This window comes from Carassius carassius, chromosome 25 (genome assembly GCF_963082965.1).
Source record: "Carassius carassius chromosome 25, fCarCar2.1, whole genome shotgun sequence".
NCBI lineage: Eukaryota > Metazoa > Chordata > Actinopteri > Cypriniformes > Cyprinidae > Carassius > Carassius carassius.
Window position 1 is genome coordinate 18532537 of NC_081779.1, and position 21518 is coordinate 18554054.

At 37.3% G+C, this 21518-nt stretch overlaps 1 protein-coding gene across 3 annotated transcripts in view; it reads left to right on the forward strand.

The window, feature by feature from the left end:
* Positions 1 to 21518, forward strand: part of LOC132104335 (engulfment and cell motility protein 1-like) — a 97716-nt gene that overhangs the window by 2660 nt on the left and 73538 nt on the right. Inside the window, exon 2 of one of the 3 annotated variants that reach the window (XM_059509742.1) lies at positions 414 to 549. The exons of 1 other annotated variant lie outside the window; for it this stretch is intronic. The gene's annotated coding sequence lies outside the window, so the exon portion shown is untranslated. Of the gene's footprint in view, positions 1 to 413; positions 550 to 3585; positions 3611 to 21518 lie in introns of those variants that run through there. One more of the 3 variants, XM_059509743.1, reaches the window with a different exon arrangement.

Sequence of the window (21518 nt, forward strand, 5' to 3'; positions counted from 1 at the left end):
CTAACATTTGGTGGAACTGGTCCTGCTGGTACTGATTTGGCACAGTCTGTTTTCTCTGAGCGGGCACAGATAGACTTTGTGAGCCTCAGGTCATCGCAGCTGCATGCTTACGGTCGTCCCAGCTGTGCGCTTGCAGTAAAAGCCTTCTCTCTTGGAAGGCTGCCACATGTGGCAGCTCCCTCTCTCCTTCTGGCGTGCGTGTTAGACTGCATACTGATGCTGTTATCATGCCATTTCATCACTTAGCCAAGACGTAGGCCATTAAAAGAGCAAGAGGTCTGGGATGGCCATGTTAACAGTGTTTGAGCATGTGTAGGGATCAACACAAATCCAGATTTGATCCTCTCCACGTGGATTCTGCAGTTTTGAAATTGGGCACTAATAATGACCCACATCTTGATCCACTTTTCTAGGACTTCATCATGGGTTGAGATTTGTCTTGTTCCTGTTGTGAGCCGTTGGATTCGCTGTGTTTGCCGGAGTGCTGATTCACTGGCTCTCTGTAAACACATACAGACCTGCACCATCATCTGTGGTTTTCTGCTTCAGGTCAGACCGTGAGCTCAGTGTGAGTCAGAGAAAATAAATGAAGAGAGAGGCAGGTCGAGTGCAAAACCGCATGTATTTAAAATCGACTAGTTATTAGCTGAGTAACTGTTGTTGAGATAAATGGGAATTGGTAAATGACATGATGCTGTTTTTTATTTTATTTTTTATTTTTGTCTGGTTCTATTCATTTATGTTTCAAGATGGATTTAAATACCATTCAGAAAAACAATGACTTGAACTACTCATATGCTGATCAGTGTTTTCAATGCCTGTTTAAAAAATAATTTTCATCTTTTTGGGGAGTCAAAAAGTGAAACAGCTGAAGAAAAAAGCCTCATGCCAAGCTTAGTCAGGTTGTAAAATTTAATGTGCTGTTAAAAAATAAAAAAGCTCTATAAACATATTAATTTATAATGAATATATAAAAAATAATGTTTAATGTTTTGAAATGTCAGTTATCACCGCATCTTTCATTTAAATTAACTTTAATATAATAAAAAATGTAATTAAATATTAAATTGAATATTATATTAAATTATAAAATGAAGGTAAATGTTAAATTACATATCAATAAATTTTAAATAAACTATTAATTTATTTTTGTGATACCGGAAGTATATTATAGCAGTATATTACAAGCAGTGTATATTACAAACGTTTCAGATTTTGAGTTTAGATTAAGATTCATTAAATGAAGACGTTTCTTCAAAATGCTGTAAAACCAAATGAAACCGAGTACATTTCTAAGAACTCGATGTGTATTGAAGCTAAAACATTTTTCTTTTCCTTATACGCCTTGGATAAATCTGAAAATTCATGCATGTACATGTATGACATAAGGATGAGAGGAAGAGGAAGTGAAAGTCTGGACAGGATGCTGGGAGCACTGCTGTCATCAGAGCTCTAGGTCGACTCTTGTTCTCTCTTAGGTCCAGTGAGGTCTAACAGCATCGCATGCCTTTCCAAGAGTGTTGCTTTGCATAAAGAGGAAAACATTGCACCCCCATTTTGGCTTTCTTCCTGTTGATGAGCATCATTATGACTAATTACATCAAGCCTCAGTAGAGATGTTTGTGCTGGGTGTGTCAGACATGAGATATATGTGTCTAGCGGATAGACAGTACGCTTCTCTTTTTATCCTTCACAAGGTTTCATTTAAAGACGGCTGATTCATCAAAAACATTTGTGTTTCACCAGAATCAAGTGCAGTGTGATACTGTCACAAAAGGCACAGGCTGCAATTTGAGGAGGGTAGACCCATACAGTGGAGACTGAATTTGTCATCGCTGCCTGGCTTTGACTTTAAAAGCTTTTGTGTATAAAGATCTAGGGGACTGTAATGTGCTAGCAAGGATTTTTTTATTCACTGTTGGAGTGCATGGAGTATCAGATATGATGAAACCCTTTTAAATTGATTGTGAATGTGCAGAAGTAAACAGCGGGTGTCTGTGTAAACAAATGAAGCTGCAGACAGTAAAACACTGTAGAGAGTCATGAGTGCACACTACAGTATAAATACAGTCAAATGTGCAGTGTTTTACAGAAGTTTACAGAAGAACTTTTGTTCGCTTAGGGGGATGATTTCTGTGGTTATATATGTGAAATCACTATTCCAGTGTGGTCCGTAATTCAATAAAACAAAAGGCTCTGTTCTGCTATTTGTCTAAAGAATTACGCAGTCTATGCATCTGTTGAACAAGAACATGTCAGAGCCACTGTTCACTCTCTTAATTGAATTAAAAATATTTACAAATACTTAAAAAATAATTGTCAATTATTTAATTAAATTAATGTTATTAATTGTAATTTATTTATTTAATTAAAATATTCAAGAATATTTGAAAATATTTGATAAGATTAAGAATCATTGTTTATGATGTTATTGTTGTTGTTAATAATAATAATAATAACAGTGGTATTTTTTCAAGTAGTATAAACTTTTTTTATGTTTACGTCTGATTGGTTGACAGAAGTTGACTTTGAAAATAAAAACAGCACAGCCTTTCATTTATAGCCGGAATGCTACCAAACTCATGACAAAGCTTATATCTTATAAGCAGAGTGTTTTTCTTCAACCAAAAACAAACAATAAAATCTACCTGAAATCATCTAAATATTAATTCACAGTGTATTTTTCCTTCTTTTGAAATGGTCCAGGAACCTGCTGGTGGGTGTCTAGTGCTGCCCATATGTGAGGATAAAGCTGGTAGCTGTGTTAAACCACTCCCTGGCTTTAAGAGGGTTTTTTGTAGTTTTTTTTTTTTTTTGGCTGTGCTGGAATGTCTCCTCTGAAAAACATGGTTGACCTGTGCTACTGTTCTGCGAGGAATGTTCTGCAGGTGATTTTCTTCACTACTGTTCTGCTGTTTCTCTTTTCCTCTCTCACTCTTCTCCATTTGTTTCAGTCTCTGTCAGGCTGCTTTGAACTCTGGCAGGCAGTGCATCTGTCTGCTGACCACCTGCTGTAGACATCGTCACAGTGTCTGACCCCTGACAGGCCAATTTCTTCAAGGCGCGCACGTGTGTGTGTGTGCTCTTGTTTTTGTGACATATCAGGACACAACTCTGTATAATGACATGGGTATGACACAGGTATTACAAGTAGAGGGTGACTTATGAGGACATAACACATGTCCCCATTTTTCAAACGCTTATAAATCATACAGAATTAGTTTTTTTGAGAAAGTAAAAATGCACAAAGTTTCCTGTGAGAGTTAGGGTTAGGTGTAGGGTTGGTGTAGGGCCATAGAATATACAGTTTGTACAGTATAAAAACCATTACGCCTATGGGTGTGTGTGTGTGTGTGTGTGTGAGCACTGAAATCTACCTCTGTCCAGTGTAAATAAAATAAAATGAGTTATTAATGTTGAATTATTAAATACGGCACTATATACTAAATACAGTCAACTGAGGCTTTTTATTGTTGCTGTTTTTTGTTTACATGACTGAACTCATGAGTCCTGTAAGAGCCACTGTTTCTGGGGGGAAAAACAAAAAAACTAAAACAAAAGAAACCGAACATCCGTCATCAGCGGAGAAGAAATCAGAGTAGAGAGTCAGGTGAGCAGCTTCCTGTGCCGCTACAGCACACGCGCTCGTCTGTTTCCTGCTCTAACGGACGTGTAGAATGTTTTTCCAGAGATGAGTGTTTAGTTCTTTCCTGTTTGATGTTTGATCGCATCATAATGACATTCAAGAGGGTTATTACTCTCTCCATGGCCAGAACAGGACTCTGAGAATGCCTTTTATCGCTGATGTAATGGATTTAATGTGAACAACTGTGTAATAAGAGAATCTTCAGCATTTTGAGAACCGTGGCAGACAGAGGAAGGTCATTTTCAGATGCATGTTTGATTCATTCTGGTTCACCTAAAAAAAAAACTGTAGGCCACACTTCACCAACTGGATAAGTGTCAATAATGAGATGCTCTTTTTTTTTTTTTTTTTTTTTTTAAAGGTCAGTTGCAGTTCAAAAAATGTTATTCATGCATACAATGCTTTGATTTGAATACATCTCTTCTACGAGGAGCATGGGGGTTACGATAAGATTTTTGCTTGACTTCAAGTAAAAAAAAAAAAAGTCAGGGTGATAAAACCACTGTTACTTATTGGTATTATTTATATTCTTCTTCTTCTTATTTTTATTAGCTTTGGCTTTATTTATATATATATATATATATATATATATGTGAAAATGCCAACGCTAATAAAAAAATATAATAAGAAAAAGAACAATATAAATGTATTTATTTATTTAATTTTTTAAGGCTGCCAGCATTTCTTAAGTTTAAGTTTTAAATTTTATATTTATATTTTATTCCAGCAAATTAGCTTTACTTTAATTACTGAAAACTAATTTTATTAGAGAACTAATTTTATTAGTTTTAGTTAAATGGATAGTGCACTCATGAAAATTGTCATTACTTACTCTTTCCAAACCCATAAGACCTTCTTTCATCTTCATAACACAAATTAAGATACTTTCGATGAAATCTGAGTGCTTTCTGACCCTCCACAGACATCAACATAATGGACACGTTCAAGGGCCAAAACAGTAGTGTGGATATAGTTAAAATAATTCATAATCCTTAATGTTATGAAGATACGAGAAAACTTTTTGTGCACAAAGAAAACAAAAATATTGAAATTACTTTATTCAGCAATTTCTTCTCTTCCATGAAAGAAGAAATTGTTGAATAAAGTTGTTATTTTTGTTTTCTTTGTGCACCAAAAGTATTCTTATAGCTTCATAACATTAAGGTTGCACCACTGATGTCACATGAACTATTTTAACAATGTCCTTACAACCTTTCTGGGCTTTGAACGTTTAAGTTGCATAGCTGTCTATGGAGGGTCAGAAAGCTCTCGGATTTCATCAAAAATATTTTAATTTGTGTTCTGAAGATGAACGAAGGACTTACGAGTCTGGAAAGACATGAGGGTGAGTAATTATTGACAGAATTTTCATTTTTGGGTGAACTAACACTTTAATAATAACAACACTAGACACAACTGTCCTGATATCATGAAGAAGCAAAAAAATCTCAATAAAGAATTAGATTATTGAAAGAAAACTTTAAGTAGTTTGGCGGAGTCTTTTATCGTTACTTAAATATATTTTAACAAAACTGTTTCACTACTTAATATTTGAAAAACTTTTTAAGTGCAACTAATATGCAAAAACTAAAAGGAAATGATATCATAGAGAGACCTTTATTACTGTTAGTGAAGTCTCTTCAGATGTAAGATAAATGTTTTGACAAGGAAGGGATCGAACGTAGTAAAATGTCATGTGGTGCAACTGACCACAAACAGTTGATATTTATGAATTAATTCATGATATGTGTAAATAAAAAGTGTTGTCGTTGAAAAATACATTTAAATAGGTTATAAAAAACAAGGAAAGGTGTAAAGCATTTTATTAATGTTATTGCTTTTCCTTTATTGTTACACAACATAACATTAGCTGCATTTACATGGACCCTTCTAATCCGATCATAATAGGACTAGAAGCACAATCAGAATAAAAATGTCTCGATCTGACTAATATTTCAATCGGATTGTAAGGGGTGGTTTATCCCTTTTGTAATCCGAGCTATTGGGTTGAGATCTGGTGACTGTGGAGGCCATTTTAGTACAGTGAACTCATTGTCATGTTCAAGAAACCAATTTGAAATGATTCGAGCTTTGTGACATGGTGCATTATCCTGCTGGAAGTAGCCATCAGAGGATGGGTACATGGTGGTCATAAAGGGATGGACATGGTCAGAAACAATGCTCAGGTAGGCCGTGGCATTTAAGCAATGCCCAATTGGCACTAAGGGGTCTAAAGTGTGCCAAGAAAACATCCCCCACACTATTACACCACCACCACCAGCCTGCACAGTGGTAACAAGGCATGATGGATCCATGTTCTTATTCTGTTTACGCCAAATTCTGACTTTACCATCTGAATATCTCAACAGAAATCGAGACTCATCAGACCAGGCAACATTTTTCCAGTCTTCAACTGTCCAATTTTGGTGAGCTTGTGCAAATTGTAGCCTCTTTTTCCTATTTGTAGTGTAGATGAGTGGTACCCGGTGGGGTCTTCTGCTGTTGTATCCCATCCACCTCAAGGTTGTGCGTGTAGTGGCTTCACAAATGCTTTGCTGCATACCTCAGTTGTAACGAGTGGCCATTTCAGTCAAAGTAGCTCTTCTATCTGCTTGAATCAATCGGCCCATTCTCCTCTGACCTCTACCATCAACAAGGCATTTTCGCCCACAGGACTGCCGCATACTGGATGTTTTTTCCCTTTTCACACCATTCTTTGTAAACCCTAGAAATGGTTGTGCGTGAAAATCCCAGTAACTGAGCAGATTGTCAAATACTCAGACCGGCCCGTCTGGCACCAACAACCATGCCACGCTCAAAATTGCTTAAATCACCTTTCTTTCCCATTCTGACTTTCAGTTTGGAGTTCAGGAGATTGTCTTGACCAGGACCACACCCCTAAATGCATTGAAGCAACTGCCATGTGATTGGTTGATTAGATAATTGCATTAATGAGAAATTGAACAGGTGTTCCTAATAATCCTTTAGGTTAAGTGTACGTAAATCTCCCCTTTCACTCAGTGTATGTGAAGTGGAACACGACCACGTCCCACCAGTCCTCGTTTAAGACTCTCATCAACAGACGTCTAGTTTTAAGTGCGGGAAGAGGCACTTTTACTAATATTTTTTTTTTTGCTAAAGTAAAGTTAAGCAGCACAACAGTTCATGTGCTGGTTGTTGCCTAATAAGGACTCGAAGTAGATAAATATAACGTGTGCTTTTTAAAACAGCAGCCGGAAACTATGTATATTCATGCAGTGTGCGCAAGTCAAAAGAGTAAATCCGATCAAAAGCTTGTGATATGTAAACGCGCACATCGACCCCGATCACTTTATTTCCCGTTCATGTAAACACTAGGTTCGGATTTGTTAATCAGAATGAATTCATTCCGATGGAAGCAAAAAGTGTCCATGTAAACACACCTTAGCTTGATATGTGTTTTAAATTAGATTTTTCATCGTCTTTATCACAGACAGTCTTATTTGTTATTGTCCCAAAATTAAACAACAAGGAAAAAAGGTAGCCATGCCCATGCCTATAATAGAACTACATCAATTAAAGGACGTCCTGAGTGATGTAAACGGTACCACCATAGAAAAATTACAGCCCAAAGCAAACCCCAATGAATGGGTAGAGTAGGGCTGAGGCCTGGAGATGAAAGCACATGTGGGCACACACACATAATGAAGGCTGGCATTGCAATGGGCGTTTCCAGTGAAGGCGATTTGACTGAGGAGAAGATCCTGAAAATGGACAGTACAAACAGGGCTGTTTTTGGTCTCGGTCCATGATGATGGGGGGATGGTTGGTGAAAGTCCATATACAGCTGGGGGATTTGGGAGGAGCAAGGGACAGCTGGCTTTGTGTGTGTGTGTTAAGCACAGTGTCTCTTTGTTCCCCTCCCCTCCGACTGGCACCAACCGGATCATTAAAGACTACAGCCGTTCATTGGCACCTCAGGTTCAGGAACAGCCCCGCGACTCTACAGAACGGCTGCACTCTGCAGGGAAGATGCTTTGAAGGTTAGAAGCCCAGCAGACAATGATCTATGCCAGCACTCCCACAGCGCACAGTGTTTCCATAGCACGCTATTATTGCCCAAATTACAGTGCTTGGGATAATTATGTATATATATATCATAATGCTTGGTATGGAAGCTTAAACTTTACTGCCGCTGAATGATAGTTCTTCAGGCCTGAGATCTTCAGAAAATCCAGTCAGTTAAGGCTCAGTGCAGGTTAAAGCTTTGCTTTTGACCCTTATACACTTTGTTTGTGTAACTCTGAGAGCTTATTTTCATTGCTCTTGAGAAAAATTTTCCACTAATGGTGGGATGGTTGCGGGAAATTTGTCAAATTATCGGGGTATGCCTTGTAGTTTTACAGAGCGAGTCTCATTTCCCGTAGACTTCTTCTGTACTTGTGTTTAAGTGGATCATGTATTTGAACCAGTTCCTTGAAGTGGGACGCGTAAAAATAGCATCAGATCAATCATAGAATGTTCCAGACTTGTGCAGGTCTAGATTCAGGATAAATTAACCCATCGGGGATTGTGGTGACATGTTGCTCTATATTTTCAGTGCTGAAGATCTAGAATTGCAGGCTTAAAATAGGTAGAAACGTAACCCCTCACATTGAGTTTAGTATGTAATTCGCTTTGTCATAGTGGCCTTGTAGGGTTTGCAGACTTATTCCTGCTAGCTCTGCACATGTGTTATTATGCCAAGGCAAGAATCACTGTTACAGGTATATTGAGGGTTTAGGCTGTATTAAACTTGTAACTATGAACATGCAGCTTGTCTTGCAATGTTTGTGCTATAAACGTTAATAAAAGAGAAAAGATGTGCTCTTCATTTTCTAAGTTATTACACAGTTGAAAGAGAGAACCAATGTATAGGGACAAGAAGATAGTAGAGAGAATTGAAATTTAGAATCTGGCCAGCAAGGTTTTTAGTTGTCAGCAGACTATAGATTAACAGCGGGGAAGTAAGTGGCCTCATTCATACCAGATCAGGGTATGTTCGGCCTGCAGATGTCAAGTATGCATGCTTACAGACCCCTTCAGCCAAGAGCATGGGAACCCCCACATCACCATTAGCAAACTGACGGATATCATTAATCTTTACATCGCATGACTGATTATTCATGGTATGATCCCGTGTGAAAGGGAGCTGGTCTGACTGCTGTTTATTATCATGTTGTCTGTGACTCCTGCTGTTGTCCGTGTCCTGAAATCACCTCTCGTCTGGCTGTACATTACGCTGACTGCTAGAATTCTCATCATCTTCTGAGCAGAGCAATCTAAAGTGTTTTAGAGATTCTTCTCCGGGGTGAATCATTGCATCCCTGCTCTGATAGACACATCAGTGAAACCTCAGACTTGTGCAAATGGAGGAGTTTTTTGATAAAATGGGAGTAATGAAGACAAACCCTAAAATGAAGTAAGTAAGACTCAAATACTGTCTTGTGTCCCTGCTTGTTATGCAAAGACAACTATAGATGATCCATAAAGTTTTGTTATATTTGAAGGAGCTTTGGCCTTACATCAACCAAAGGCAGTAGTTTAGGGGCAGGGCTATATATATCATCAAAATGATATGCATGGATGAAACTTTTGCAATGAGATCAATAAAAGATGCATTTAGAAAATAGATGGTGCGAATTCATGATTTGATGCTGACTTTATGTCATGGAAATGTCATTGGATTTTATATAAAGAATATACATTTTTCTAGTTGTGCTGTTTTTTAAATATTTGGTTAATATTACTTTTAAGTAGAAAACAACTTGCAGTAAAGTAATGATGGCTGAGTTGTGAGCAAATCATTGGTTCTTGTGTATATATATATATATATAAAATGAAAAATTAAATCAATTATTAAATTGATGAATAATTCGGAATTATTCATTCGCAACTTGAATCTTCATGGAAAAGTTATTGGTGGAACAACTACAACAATTTAGAAATTAGATCCTTTTACACATTTTTGGATTTGAGTGTCTGTTTGGAGAGGACTGGATTAGTCTGGTTTCTGGTGGTGTGGTTTTCTTGTAAAAGTCAGGCAAAGTGTACTGTATAGCTCCAGCATTGTGTTTACTCAGACCTTTTCCTAGACCCAGCAACACACAAACACAATACAGTTTGTTTTGTAGCTCATTGGGAATGAATGAAGTTCATGCTGAAACCTGTCCTAATTTTATTTTGTCTCCAGTCAGTGGATTGGGCTTTTTCTTAAACATCCCTCTCATTGTGCACATAGGAACTCAAGATGATCAGAGAATCATGTGACCAAAGTGTTTGTAATGTTTCATTCATTCCAAGAGAGCAGAATAGCTGTGTTTATCTATTGCTGGCTTGATGCATCATTTTTAGGCATGTTTCTGACAATTTTATGAGTGGGAATTCAGAAAAGGGAATTTATGATCTCAAGCAGATGAGAATAGAGAGGGTTGTCATTTCCCACCTCGACAGACACAAATAAAGCCTTGACTTATGGTGGATCCATCCTCCCATTTATTTATATGTCAGGGGAAACAAGTTCTTCCACTTCCTTTTTCTTTTGTAAGTTAACATAAAACCGACTTGGAAAAAAGTATTTTGTTTTACTTCCACAATTGTTTAATCTTGTGTCTTGGATGCCTGTTCTGGGAACTGTCCAAATGCATTGCAGATGATCAGAGATATGTCTCTTCTGTGATTCTGTTTAATCTTCTTGTAAAATTGTTAATATATTAGTTGCTTCTTCTACAGCAAGCATCCTGATTACCGTTTCTAATTCAGTTGCTATTTGAACAAACTCTTGATTGGGTTCAAGAAATGTAATGTAATATATGCCATGGTTATACCATATTGCACATTCATTGTACATGTTGCTATTTAGTTTATTGTTAGTGAAAAATGAGATGCATTGTTGAACAAGGTCTCCTTTCCTTTGATTATCTAATGCTTGTTTTTCATTGAAGAGCATGTTTCATAACCCACGTGTTTGTGTAATTCAGTACTTTATATAGCGCTCACTATTTCTGAAAGAACAGTTTATGAACAATGCTGCCCACTCCATCCCACTCTCTGGTAAGTGCTCCTGAGGGCATCGCAGCACATCGCCTGCGTTTAACATACATCAGCGGTTGTAACAGTTCGCCTGTGTCGCTGCTAAATAAAGGTTTTGTGCTTATCCCTGGAGAGACCCACACCTCTTCCTCGGTCTGAGGCCATCTTCATGTGAGAGACTAAAACAAATCAACACGGTTCCCATGGTTTCCCAAACCGAGTCTGTCCGTCAGAGCTGGTGTCAAACGGTCAGAGGCCACCATTGTGTGATGCCTACAACAGGCAGAGGTCAGCAGCATGTTTTTAGCGTTGTATTCACCCAACGGCTGTTCCTGTTTCTGAGAACAGATGTGTTCATTAATTGTAATCCAATAGCTCTTCTCTAATACGTGATCGGTTGAAGGATTTGTTTATTTTGCTTCTACTAATGTATCAAAGATCACAAAAGCTAAGGTGGCTTGCATTGCTTTTTTTTCAGGGATCATACATTGAATAATGAGTTCATATTTGAAGGAATTTTGATTATAGATATTGAAATGATATCTAAAAAGATTAATATAGCAACTTTTAAGATTTACAAGATCATTTCATTATAAGATTGTAATATTGACAGTGAATGTATGGCAGGTGTAGTGTTGTCACGGTACCAAAATTTCAGTATTCGGTACCGATACCAGTGAAAATCCACGGTTCTCTGTACCAATTTCGGTACCAAAGCAAAACACAAAAATATGCTAATTAAAAAAAAAAAACTTTTTAACACTAAAAATAAAACCAATGCCATTCTTTATACTTATTTACAATTGTGTTTAAAGTTCTTCTACAAGTAATATAATTATGAAAACAGTAAACAAGTTTCACCCAAATTTAAATTGTCTTTTAATTTATGAAATTTTAATTTTTTGGTAAATAAAGGGGATTTGCTATTAAAATTAAAACATGGAAGAAATATTGTGTGATTAATTTTTAATTAACAGTAGTAGCAGTATAACATACATTTTACAAAATAATAGTAATATTTCTAGCACAATGCCTTTATGTAAAAATGTATTTGTAATGAATGCATATTTGTCATTTATCTGAACTTAAGACTGGTGGTGATGCTTAAGATATTTTTGTTCATTGAGGGTTTCTGTAAAAAAAAAAAAAAAAAAAAATAGATCATAATTATTATTATTAAAAGATAATAATAATAGTACTAATTCTACTACCATACTAACAATACACAATGCACTATGGATTGATGAGCTGCTGGGTTCATGAATATTAATCATGTTGTCTGCGTTCGGTCGAACTGATTTGCTGAAATCAAAACATGGACGGTAAAAGATGAGCGCCAGCCAATGAAATTGACATTTGTGCATTAGCTCTGAGTAAAATTTATTCACATATGCGAGTGATTTACTCGCAATGTAGAGGCTGTTTTGACGGTTTTCCGTGAATACCTTTAAATTGACACTGGTTTTACTCAAATGAAACGGTAAAATGCTTGTGAAGTTACTCAGAACAGTTCTGGTGATGTCCTCATTATTGCAAGCGTCATGCGCTTCAGTCTATGTAGTAAACAAACCATTCATTCATTCACACAGAGACATGCACGCAGAACATGCAGGATGCAGATTTCAACCAACTTTTGCGGCTTAACATTTACAGATACTGGTCCATATGGAGATTTGATTTGATTAATTTATGCTAACAAATTCCGTGACTGTCCATATTAAAATGTAAGTTTCATTTTCATGACTGGATTTTGAGATTCCGTCCGCGTTTTCTGCTTCGCGGAAATCATAGCGCTGTATGCATCCAGAACCGGGTTTGAACGGGTCCTCGGTATCACCGGTACTTACAGAAACCTGGTACCGTGACATTTTCATTTTTTTAGTACCGACTTGGTACCGAAGTACTGGGTCTTTTGACAACACTAGGCGGGAGGAAGTAAAATTTAATGGCACACTTCTAACTTTTATAATTTTAGATAAGAACATGCCCAAAAATATGGTAAAAAAAAAAGAAATATATTTATTTAGACATCAGAATAAGTTTAGGATGACATTAGGTTAATGTGTGTAGATAATAAATACTAATTAATTATTCTATAAATATATTGTTTCGTATAAATCTGAAAGTATTGCATAATAATGATAAAAAATTATAAGAATAACAATAATATGTATGTAATAAATAAACACTAATAGTAATTATTTTGTATATAAATTGTCTTGTAAAATTAAGTATAAAAATTAAAGTAGTGCTTAATAATTAAAAAGTGACAGGATTTTATTATTATTATTATTATTATTATTATTATTATTATTATATTGCAAGATACTGCTGCAATTCAGTTTCATTTGGCGACACTAGAGGCAACGTAATCTGACTTTGTGTTTGCACTTTGCTTCACTTGCAGTGAAATTTACGGTCATCACTGTGAGATCCAGTTCTGTTGGATGCTGAATTAGTAGCTGATGTTGGGTTCCTGACACAGAGCTTCTTCTCGGTCATCTCTGACTTCTGGATGCCTCTTCTAATCTTCCTGCTATGCCTGTTAGCCGTCTAGCAGTTCCAAGAGCAGCACTGGCCAGGATCTTGTGGCGATGTTTGAGGAAATTGCTTGAATTTCTTTCATCCCATCCCACCGTTACTAATTAGTTTTAATTTAGCCAGAGAAACCAGTGTAATGAGGTGAGGGTTGATTTAAGAGGACTTAAATGTTCCAGTTCACTTTGTGGGATGTGGTGTGGGGATGGGAGCTGGTCAACATGGTGATTTTTAGTGTTTGTGTGCATTGGCACGTGTGCACAAAGTGACTTACCAGAAGTGGTTCATCTTAATGCTCCAAAGCTATTCTTGAGGAAACTATAACTCATGAAAATAATCAACTTTCTACAGTTAATTTAAATAATAATCATAGATTGTCAAGTTGCTCATGTGGACGTCTTTCTTTTTTTACTTTGTATAAAAAGTGTTACTATTTGGTTCAGTTTGAATTTGCTGCAGGCCCTGCTATTTCATTTAATATGGTTCAAAAGTTTAGGGTCAGTAAAATATGCCTAATTTTATTCAGCAAGGATGCATTAAATTAAAGACAATAGAGATATGTATAATGGACATTTATAATTAATGATGCAAAATGTTTCTCTTTCCCACAAATGCTTTCTACTATTTCTGTTAGTTAAAGAATCCTGAAAAAAGAAAATGCATCACCTGAAGCAGCATGGCTGTTTTTGATATTGATAACAAATGTTTCTTATGCAACAAATCAGCATATTAGAGGGATTTCTGAAGGATTAATGGCTGCTGGAAAATTAAGCTTTGCCATCAAGGGAATACATTGTATTTAATAACATCAAGGTCAGAAACAGTTGTTTTAAAGTAATAATATTTCACAGTATTTTTGTTTTTATTGTATTTTTTTTTTGTATGGTATGGTATGGTGTGAGCACATATTTCTTTCAAAAACAAAGTCTTATGACCCCAGATTTTTTAATGGTATCTGTTTTAAAATCTATCAGTTGATTATTTGAATTCAGTGACTGTTTGTTTTTTCTTTGTATTTCTAAAGAATACATTATTGGTTGCCCTTTATCCTATTCATTGTTCATAATCATACATGTTTTTTTTTTTTGGTGCAAGTAGGCTGCGAGAGAGATGTTTGAGTTTGCAGTTTGATTTTTGGGTGTTTTCCCTTCTCTGTGAGTGAATGTGGTAACAGCATCTCATGTTTGAAGGCTGTCATAGGTCTGACCTGTTTAGAGTGTTTCCTGCTGGGCTGAGGAGCCTGTGAGCAGAAGGTCACACAGCCAGTGACTGAATCTTGCTCTCCCCACCTCCATCTCTTGTCTGTCATCCGCAAACGCTTTTGTAACAGTAAAGACACTTTTAGATAGAAGACACTCATCTTAGACCTATAAACAAACCACTTCACCTGCCAAATACATGTCACTGTGACCAGACTCTCGGCTTGAGCTGCTTTAAATTTAGACATTAGTCATTCCCTGGGATCAGGATGGTTAGAACTAATCTTTCCTAGAATATTACAATTGAGAAATAACATTTCATCCTAGCTCACTTCATCCTAAGTGAGCTATTTGATTTCACTTTGGAAATCTAACCATGGAATGGAACTGCAAAGAAGATGCCTTTTAAAGGAAAGCTGCAAATTTTTTTTCTTTTTTAAGGTAAAAAACATATAGGTCTTCTATAATCTTGCAGCAGGGTACAACTATTACTGTATTCTTTTAAAAGTTGTCAGGGTTTTGCACTGTTACTTTGTTTGTTTCTTGTGTCTAGTGTCAGCACATGGCCTTGTTAGTCATTTTCTCAGCAATGTGCTCCTTTAGCCCCTCCTCCTAGTTTCCTCTTTACCACACCCTCTTGTTACCCTAGTTGGTCTAATTGTGCTCACCTGTCTCTCATGTATTTTCCTCCCTATTTATAGTGCACCTTACCCTTTTGTGTAGTGATGGCAAAATCGAGGCCTCGTGAACCAATGAAACAGTTGAACCAAATGTGCCATATTGTTTCGAGGCTTTGAATCAATCCGACACCCGTCTCAACGGTGACACCTAGTGGTCACTTGCAGGTGTTGATCTGAAACAACCTTGACGAGCCATTAAAAAAAGTGTTGTTTTTTTATTATTATAATGTTCTAATATGTGAAGCTTGTAACCTATAGGCTCCTCACTGTGCATAATGTTATTTTGGTCATGAAAAATGAATATTAATAAAAGAAATCAAGCCACAATGTCTCACTTTTTTAGAGATTTTTATTCAAAAATATTAATTTATCTGCTGTGGAAGGACTTAGCCTACTTCTTTTTTTACAGATAATTTCTCCAGCCTTTGAAAAAATCCTCTCACAAGGGACACTTGTTGCTGGCATACAAAGATATTTTTTTCCAAGGACATACAAATGAGGAAAGATTACTGCTCTCTCTTTCCAGTAAGTTAGTGGATCCTGAGTTCTGGGCAAATACGCATCGTTGATGTATTTTTTCACTTCCACTGTGGCATCAGCTGTAGCATTGTGTATCATCTTGGTTTGATGGATGCGAGTATCAAAAAGTTCCCATAAACTGTCCTGTGTTTCTACAGGTGTTGATGGTGATGGTGATGATGATGATGATGGGTGTGATGTTGACATTTCTGGGTCTGAATAAAAATGAAAACAGCAATTAGTAACAAATCCTAAACTGACGGCATATATGAAGGATATATTATATTACATGATTCAGATTACATAACATAACACAGACTGAAACTGCTCACCAGGATTTGTGTTTGAACGCATCAGTGAAGCACACTCCAGTGTCATATGCTTTTCAGCTTCCTGGGCTTTGGAAGCATTTCCAAATGCCACATTTTTGAACCTTGGGTCCAGCAGTGTAGCCAGTGCCAAGGCTCTAAAACTCTCATAACCTCCACATCTGGAGTGCAGACCTTCTTGCAGATGTGAGCCTATGAGCCAAAACAGGAGAAACACATATTTATAATAATGACAATAATATGACAGTTATGGCCAATCACATGGGTAGTATGGTCATTGTGGCCTACCTAATTGAACAGTTGATTCCTGCGTTGCATTTCCTTTTTTCTGTGCAAGCTTGTGCTGCAACATCCTGTACAGTGGTATAAGCTTTGAAGCAGACACTCTCTTTTCCTCTGACATCTCTGTTGTTGCGAGTTGGAATGGTTGCAGTATTGACAATGATTGTTCAATAATGTCATAATCAATACTTGTCAGGGGAGCAGTATCATTGTTTAAGTTGGAAAGTGCAGCAGCCACTGGCGTATTTCATTGATGACTGGGGTTTGATCTAGTGCCTTTTTCACAATCAAATTTAAAGTATGAGCAAAACATGGGACATGGCGAAGGTGGAGTAGCTGGGCACTTAGGATCATGTTAGATGCATTGTCAGTCACTATGCACTGAACTTTGGAGGTTATTCCCCACTCAGCCATTAGCAAGGCTTTAGCCTCCATGAGATGCTGGGCTGTGTGGGTTTGGTAAAACCTCCTTACACCCAGTACAACAGTTGCCATTTTTGCCTCTGGTGTTATGTAATGGCAAGTCACACCAAGATATCCATCCATATTAATGGAGGACCACATGTAAGCTGTAAGGCTAACAAATTCGGCCTTTTGTAGGTCCTCCATTGTCTTCTCCTTGGCTTTGTTGTACTTTTCGCTGACCATTATTTTAAGCACCTTCCGGGATGGGAGGACATAGCTTGGATCAAGCTTGTTCACAAATGCCCTGAATCCCTCATCGTCCACGATGGTGAAGGGCTGCAGATCCTTCACCACCATGTTTATAAGAGCCTCATCCAATTCCCTCTGTCTGACTTTTAAAAGAGAAGACAAAACATACTTTCAGACAAATACATTGGAAAAATACAGCTTCAATTAGTGCACATCTATTAAAAGTATAGCCTACTGGTTCATTATTTGGAAACCTTCCAGTGTTTATAATCAGTGCTTTATATAACTTATAAACTTTATAAACAGTGTCCCAAAAGGTTGTAATTATATTTCAATTATAATTATATCCCAAACAATGCATACCTTGCTTAGATGGCCCAGCAGTGTCAGTAGCAGGCCTAGGTACAGGGGGAATGCCATCCTCTGCACCCTGCAAAATGGCAGGATGAGTGCTCCTCAAATGGCGCATCATGGATGATGTATTGTTGCAGTAGGCTAGCTGCCGATCACAATACACACATCTCACTTTATTTGGGGTTTCTAAATGGAAATGCTCCCACACCACAGATGTACGGCATCTCTTCTGGGGAGCTTCCATTTTATCTATCTATCCAAATCTATATCTATCTATCTATCTATCTATCTATCTATCTATCTATCTATCTATCTATCTATCTATCTATCTATCTATCTATCTGTCTATCTGTCTATCTATCTATCTATCTATATATGAATCAATCTATGTATCTAGATATGTATCTATAATCTATGTATCTATATATGTATCTATCTATAATATATGTATTTATATATGTATCTATAATCTATATATGTATCTATCTATAATATATGTATTTATATATGTATCTGTAATCTATCTATATATGTATCTATCTATTAATCTAGCTGTCTATATATATTTATATCTATGTATCCATTAATGTGTCACTATATGTATACTCTGTCTGTCTCTAGCCTCTCAGTCAATGTGTTGTGTAAATTTAAATGTAAGTATAAATTGCCTATAACTAATCAAATCGCACTATGTCACTATATCACCAAAAATCCGCTATTTCAAAGTCAAACTCCTCTCACAAAAACCCACGAGGTCAAAATGCGTTTATTTCACTTTTATACAGATGTGCGATTGTGTGGTCTGTTCCCGACCGTTCCAATCAAACGCTGATTGGGCGGACCACACCTGATGAAACAATTAGTGAAACACTTCGAGGCTTCGTTTGGTCATAGTCACGTGACATGGGTGTTTCGAATCACGCTTCGGATCAGTGTTTCGACACATCTGCGCTTCGGGATCTCGCAAAGCTTCGGAACGACTGTTTCGCTTCAGCCATCCTTACTTTTGTGTTTGCTGGTCGGTTGTCGTTCTCACCCCCTCTGTTTGTGGATGTGGCTGAACATGTGTCCATGTATCCCTGTCTGGTTGGTCTTGTGCCCTTGTTTTGGCTAGTCCTTGTGATTCTATGTTCTTGTCTTACTCCTTGTTTTAGTAATTAGTTTGTTCTTGCCCTTTGCTTTCATTTGTAATATTTATTTAGTTTTCTAGTCTTGATTCTTGGTTTTGTTTGATCATTCTCTTAAGTTGGTTAAATTGGTAATTTCTTATTTTGTTACTTTTATTAGTTCATTTGGTTTATATTCTTTGTCTTGGATTTAAATTGTGTTTTTGTGGAGCTTTGTCCTGTCTAGTCTTGTGTTCGAGTTCCTGACCTGTCCCCATGTGTCCTACCCAGGTTCTACCAGCCTGGCATCTGTCTCCAGAGTCAGTGGTCATCGAGTGTCTGAGCTCTGCTCTATGGTGCCTTGTGTGGCCTTCTCTATCAGCCTGGTCTTGCTGCCCCCTCTGTTGCCCAAGTATTCTGCCAGTTGTTTCCTGAAGCCTTCCCAGTGGCCTTCCCTAACTGTTCTGTTTATTGTGTTCCTGTTGTGGTATCTGTTGTGCACTTCACCACCGCTTGTATCAGTCTGTCTTGTCAATAAAACATTCTCTCTCTAAAAAAAACTTCTCACTGCAATTGGGTCCTCCTTCCCAGATCCCTGACAAAAGCTCTGTTTATCCATGTAGATTAAAGATACTGCTCCGGGTGTGTGTGTGTACTTTGGATGGGTTAAAGAGCTGCAACTAACAACTGTTTTGGTATTTGATCATGTGCAAAAATTATTTCAAATATATTTTTAACAAAACAAATTGATTTAAATGCTGTTTGGAAGCAGCAAAATAGATAAAATTACCAAAGTGAGATGAGCCTGAATAAATCCAGACCAAGGTTTCCATGTGCAAAGGTGGTTGGCAGCTCTGCTCAGAAGTACCACCAAGCCATGTCTGCTTTTGGCAAACTAACTCCCAGGGCTGGATTGGGTGACTTAATCAGGTTTGTCAGAGGCAGTATAGCATGTAGGGCATCTCTTTGCTCCTGAGTTGGGGTTTAGGTACTAAAAACAAGTAATGGCTAATTGGAACATGGCACATCACACATGCATCTCCAAGGAGACAGCTGGCTCCTCGACCACCAAGACGGGAACATCGCTTCTAGGTCAGCTGTGTTTGTTTCTCTAGTCAGGAGACTTTTGATTTGAGGTGAGATGAGAAGCTTGTGTGCTTACATTTCACTGATGAATATATTTAAGTCATATGAGCCATATTTGGACCGTACCGACTTTCTAAAACAGATCTGAGTTACAATTCACCCAATGTTTATATATAATATATATTGCCTGCATCGTAATGATATAACTTTTAATGCATTTTTTTATACATATTATTATCATCTATTATAAAAACCTTTTTAAATGAACTTCACATGAGTTTACAGAAGTGGCTGTTTATAATAAACCCATAACCGAGCAGAGAAATTAAGATTTTACCTGATCCTAATATCAATTTGGCCTGTCTTAGGAGTTTCCACTATTTGGCTCTACTCAATTTCATTGTACTTTTTTCGTTTGATGCTGTCTGTATCAGGGATGCAACTATACAGTTAGCCCGCCATGGATCAATACAAGTGCTTAAACTGTCTATCAAGTTATGACCGTGGACGAGTTTCCTCATCTCCACAGGCAAAAACAGAGCCTATTCAGGGAGAAATAAAATACAAAACTGTAGAAATAAATGCAATTCATAAGCGTTTATCGAACCGTTGATGTTTTACCGAATGGTTCAATATTATATTGAGATTTGTCATCCCTAGTCTGTATTTAAAAAAAAAAAAAACATGGCAACACGTGTTGTGATAATACAGTATCAGCAATCACAGACACCTGTATTTGGACAGGATTCGATTTCTCAGAGGACATTTGAGTTTGCGGAAAAACTGTAGGCATTTGCTCTGGAATCTTCACAATGGTTGTGTGAGGGAAAACAGACTTCAGATTTTCATGGGATTAAAATGGCAAAAATATAAACTTAGGAAAGTATGACCTCCTGGAAAACTAGTCCAGTCCAAACAGGGCTGTGGAGCCGTTTTATGGTGTTTTTATTTCATTTTTGACAGCAGCGGGTTGTAATTTGAAATGTTGTAAAAGAGCATGATGAGCATTTTGCAGAATATCTCCTTTTATGTTCCACAGATGAAAGTAAGTCATATTAAACCAATGAATGAGTAAATGAATGTTACTTTTTTTTTAATAGAGAACATCTGAACACATTGCACTTTATATTGTTGTAAGTGGAGCTGCCATTCATTTATCACAGTAAAGGCCCCAAAAGAAGGTCAGTGTTTAATTTTAGATGTGCTAATTTTTTAGAAAAATGTGTGGATCTCCTTCTTTCTCCTCATTTGTCTTCCTTTTTTTTCTTTCTAGCTGCTCTCAAAGACCTTGACCAATTTTACCAGTCAGTCTAAACAGTGCTGGTTTGATGCACCCGACCACGCATGAATCTAGGCCAGACCTAACATTTTTCATTGACCAGCTCTCCACTGATCTCTATTCATAGCTCGAGGGAACCCAGAGCCACCACAACAGCTGTGAGAGCAGGGCCGGCCGGCCCCTAGGAGCCCACAATGGGTGGAACCAACATATGCACCTTCTCATCCACCCCAACCTTAAATGGGTAACAAGATGTAAGCAGCTCTTGATTTTACTACCCAGCTGCTGCTGTTGCATCAGAAACGACCAAGCGTGCTCCTCAAAATTGTGAGAGGATGAACAGATAGGGGAAATGAGAGTGGCCGGCCCATGCTGTAATCAGCAGCTCTTGTGCTCGTAATCCTTTTTTTTCATCCTTGAAAATGTGCCCTTGTGACAACTAGCACACTGATCATTAGTGCTGTTCATGTGTGGCACCAGGCATCTCTTTCCGTGAATGTCATTCTGCCCAGCTAGTCATAAACTGAGCATGTTATTTTTCTGCTTTATGGGTTGTTTTTTAATTTTGTTACCATGGCACTGTGAGTCAGTGTCTTAGTGTCAGCTTTGTTTATCTGGGCCGCACATGTATCAGAGCGGAAGCGTGAGTTCTTTGAGAAATTTCACACTGAAGTGGTCTGCATTCATGCTTATTTCTACTAATCAAGTCACAGAAGTGTTTATGAAAGGCCCAGCTGAGTGTGAAGTGCAGCCAATTGTTTCATATGGGTATGATTAAGGGTCACCTTATCTGTAA